General features: G+C 37.0%; 1 protein-coding gene across 1 annotated transcript in view; it reads left to right on the forward strand.

Moving 5' to 3' along the window:
* Positions 1–1,509: 1,509 nt before the first annotated feature.
* Positions 1,510–4,906, forward strand: part of LOC107570307 (gastrula zinc finger protein XlCGF8.2DB-like) — a 15,400-nt gene continuing 12,003 nt past the window's right edge. The window contains exon 1 of the mRNA XM_016256527.1: positions 1,510–1,561. The gene's annotated coding sequence lies outside the window, so the exon portion shown is untranslated. The remainder of the gene's footprint in view (positions 1,562–4,906) is intronic.

Genomic DNA, 4,906 nt, shown 5'->3' on the forward strand with positions numbered 1-4,906 from the left:
TGTCTGAGTTTAGGTTCATCATTGTGAAGCACTCCTGTTCAAGACCGAGACGGCAGAAAGCGTTTGTTTTCTTTATTTTATAAAAGCACAACGTTTTGTTGATATTTTGAGTGCACACATATAAAAGTAGACCCTTTACAGTTTAGAATGATGTATTACTCTTACCTTTATGAGCAAAAATGACTGCGTATTTTAAGTTGTTTCCACTTTTAGAAAAAAATGAAGTGATCGCGCTGGCGCCTCCGCGTCCTGCAGAGCTTCAGCTTCCACTCCTCCGCAAACGATTGGATATACGTCTAACAGCACACATTTATCTAGGTTAAACATTTAAACTAACATTGTGATATATTTGAACTGTTTTATATATAGATTTCATTTTAGGCAAGTCCTGATGATTTGAGAAGGCTAAATTGATCAAACATAGGCTATAGGCTATGATCAATGCACTGTCTGCCGCTGGCCCTTACTTAAAAAAACTAAAAAACGTACATTTAACGAACAAAAAATACTACAAATGTTTTTCTAAATTTACTTTATAAAACAACGAAACAAAATATAATCACTTTTCCATTGCATACAAAACTGAACTATTTTAATAGCTGAAACAGTAGTACTTTTTGGGGAAAAGGGGAAAAAAGACGCGCTAGGGCCTATATTTGAGGCCCGTACAGGGCTCTAATCTACTTCATCCAACGCTGTTTTGTTCTCATCTGTGAGCATGCTCTTGATATATGTATTTTAGGTGTGTAACTGTATAATTGCTTTTTCATTATTTTTTCAGTTTTATTTAAATTTACTATTACTAATAAACAAAAAATAAATGTATTTGAATGTTTAGCATTAGACAGACTTTGCACACAGGCTTACGCTGAAAACAACAAAATGGAACCTCAAGGTTGATCTAAGAAAATGTGTGCAAATGTATAGGGCCCCATTCCTATATTTTGCCTGGGGCCCCCAATTCACTAAATCCGCCCCTGCATGAAAAGAGAACGTTTCCAACTAAGTCGAGCTTTAAGATATTTCAAAAAAAAAGAAAAAAGATCTGTCACTCCAGGTTTTGTTAGGCGATGGACCTTATAAGCAATCAAGAATATATCGCAAATTAGTTATTTATTTAAAAGAAACAGGATTGATTAATAGGATTTAGGATACCGGTTTCTCTTTCCGGGCTTGGATTTTATTTATTTATTTATTATTTGTTAGGCGATGGACCTTATAAGCAATCAAGAATATATATCACAAATTAGTTATTTATTTTAAAGAAACAGGATTGATTAATAGGATTTAGGATACCGGTTTCTCTTTCCGGGCTTGGATTTTATTTATTTATTTATTATTATTATTATTATTTTAAATAACTAGCTCTTGTTGCTAAACTTCCTATTCATTGTGCGCTTCACACTCCTTTCCAGTAGGTGAAACCACCATGGTTTCCAGCAGCCATTAAATCCTAGAAGAAGAAGAAGACGAAGAAGAAGACTCTTGTGGACTTTTATTTTGATCTGGCGATGTGACGTAATAAATACGCGTCGCGCTCCTGCATCTGTGTTTAAGAAAGGTACCTGTGTGTTTTTAAGCATTTAATGTTTTAATCTAAACCGTTCAAACAATTATGTATTTTTACAAGCGATGCTAGTGTTCTTGAATGTAACGTTATAATGCTTTATTATTCTCGTGTTTATATTTAACATGAGGAAAGCGCATCCACAAACGAGTAAGAGAAAATATGCGTCTAATGTCGCTCCGTTTATCAAAAACACGATTTCAGTCACTTGCGAGTAGTGATGGAGAAAGGGAGCTTTACGAAACGACAAAATTATTCACTTGCTGTGTTCGAAAGGGCACACTTAACTACTGCTTACTGCTCACGGTGCACACCGCCTACTATTTCCCCCTCAGGGACGGTGTGTGAAACAGCATACAATAAGCAACAAATAATGTTTCAGAGTAGTATGCTAGAGTGTTGTTACATGACACTGAATGTTAATTAAGCACAGCTGTCACAAATAAATGTGCTAATGTTCTTTTTACAAAGCCTTGCTAATAAGAGTTCATACTAGCAAACAATGCTATATTACCCCATTGAACTCATTTAATATTTAATGAACTGGAATGTAACATTATAATGCTTTATTATTCTCGTGTTTATATTTAACATGAGGAAAGCGCATCCACAAACGAGTAAGAGAAAATATGCGTCTAATGTCGCTCCCTTTATCAAAAACACGATTTCAGTCACTTGCGAGTAGTGATGGAGAAAGGGAGCTTTACGAAACGACAAAATTATTCACTTGCTGTGTTCGAAAGGGCACACTACTGCTTACTGCTCACGGTGCACACCGCCTACTATTTCCCCCTCAGGGACGGTGTGTGAAACAGCATACAATAAGCAACAAATAATGTTTCAGAGTAGTATGCTAGAGTGTTGTTACATGACACTGAATGTTAATTAAGCACAGCTGTCACAAATAAATGTGCTAATGTTCTTTTTACAAAGCCTTGCTAATAAGAGTTCATACTAGCAAACAATGCTATATTACCCCATTGAACTCATTTAATATTTAATGAACTCTACAGTTTGAACAGAACTAAATCAACACTGAGCTGTCTTTAACTGAGCGATTATATTATTTTCTCTTTGGCAGTTATACTGCCTTTTCCACTTAGTGTATTCTAGTTACACTAAATGCAATTGTGCATGGCTGCCAACTTCTGAGTTCATCTTGGAGTGAGATGTAGGTGGTGGCTGGGGGGTAGGCTACAGTTTTTAAAAAAAATATTTATTCACTACACTTTCAGGCTACATTTTGTATGTAATATTTAGTTTTTAAAGATATCTGTTCAGTGTCTCATCAAAAGTTGTGATGAAGTATGACACGTGCTAGAACGGAGTTTGCTGCCAATACAGTAAATACTTCTTAATGAACTCTACAGTTTGAACAGAACTAAATCAACACTGAGCTGTCTTTAACTGAGCGATTATATTATTTTCTCTTTGGCAGTTACACTAAGTGGAAAAGGCAGTATATTCTAGTTACACTAAATGCAATTGTGCATGGCTGCCAACTTCTGAGTTCATCTTGGAGTGAGATGTAGGTGGTGGCTGGGGGGTAGGCTACAGTTAAAAAAAATATTTATTCACTACACTTTCAGGCTACATTTTGTATGTAATATTTAGTTTTTAAAGATATCTGTTCAGTGTCTCATCAAAAGTTGTGATGAAGTATGACACGTGCTAGAACGGAGTTTGCTGCCAATACAGTAAATACTTTGTCACTGTACCATACGCCAGTTTCACATGGTATACTGTAATGCAAAATGCTGTATTTGATGCCATCTGTTTCCTTTCTTCAGATGGATCGCTCATCAGTCATTTCCTTTATTCTTAATGAAAATAAACGCCTTTCCAATCAGAGAGGTGATGGGAAAAGGTGAAGAACGAGTTTGGCAAAAGGCGGGTTCGAACTCGGGTTGATCGTGTTGAATGCGATTGCTTTGGGTCTTATGCTGCCTTCACGTGCTATCGGAAGCTCCCTGTTTCCCACTTATGAAGTCGAGACTACAAGCTTGTCGTATTCAAGTGCTTTAATGTCGGAAGGAAATCAAATGTGGCAGCACATTGGTTGACTATCATAAACATTCACCGCGCTACACATGCAGTTTGCTGACAATTCTGGAATTTCGGTCAAATGCATGCTTATTTCACAGTTTATAAAACATACAATATGCTTCGAATGAACGGTCATATCTAGCCTATAAATACACTATTTTAGCGACGAGACAAAGTGATGTAGCTGTTGTGGGAACAGCATTGACAGCAGCACTGGTTGTCCCCTCCACTATGTTTCCGCCAAACTCGGAAACGGGTATCAAAATTATTTCCCAGTAGTAAATACGACTTGAGAGACATTCACGTCTAATTTGCGTATTTACTATAATTCCGATAGCATGTGATGGCAGCATTACTCGCTACACCACTGATACTACCGGTAATCAGGCGTCTTTTCAAGTGTTGTTTTAGAGATGATGTAAATAAGCTCGGCCTACAAATCGGGCCATTTGCACCAAGAGTGAATAGACACTCCATTTATTTTGAAAGCTTCGGTTTGCATAATTGAAAAATGAATTTATGTTATTAATATTATATTACTGCAATATTATTATTAATATCTTTGAAAAAAACTATTGTATAAAGCGCTTTAGAGATAGAGGTGACGTCATTTTACTTGACTGGAAATGTGGATTAAATTAATTATTTTCCTTAAAATTCTACAAACAATACCCCATAATGACAACGTGAAAGAAGTTCGTTTGAAATCTTTGCAAATTTATTGAAGAAAACACACGTACATAAGTATTCACCGCCTTTGCTCAATACTTTGAAGTAGGGTTGGGTACCGAAACCTGGTACCAATATGGCACCGGTACCAATAGGGCCTTTCGCACCACTTTAGTTCCAGAACTAAATGTACAGTACTAAAGTACTGGGACGATTTTGCGCAAACTATTTCCCAGTACTATTTAAAGGGTTGCATTCGCACCGACAGTGTGTACTAGGAAGTGACGTAAGCCGGTTGAAAGCGTCGTCATTTGTGCGCGGCGTTCAACAACAGAAACAAAGAAGAACAACATTAACAACAGGAGGATGGAGGACGCTGTGTTCGGAGCTGTGTTTTTGTTGTGTCTCGCAGGTTTCACAATAATGGACATGGAAAGTCGACGTATACGTAAAGCGATTGAAAGAACGGAAAGGAGGACTAAGAAACTCCCAACGACAACTGGCAGTGCTACATTTGCTACAAGTGCCTGCACTTCAGAGTCCGTCCATCTATCGCTGTTCTCCATACTTGCGAAATAAGTTGACAACGTTTACAGTATGTTTACACAGTGTTTTAAATCATGG

The sequence above is a fragment of the Sinocyclocheilus grahami genome, unplaced genomic scaffold (genome assembly GCF_001515645.1).
Source record: "Sinocyclocheilus grahami isolate Dianchi unplaced genomic scaffold, SAMN03320097.WGS_v1.1 scaffold1439.1, whole genome shotgun sequence".
Lineage (NCBI taxonomy): Eukaryota > Metazoa > Chordata > Actinopteri > Cypriniformes > Cyprinidae > Sinocyclocheilus > Sinocyclocheilus grahami.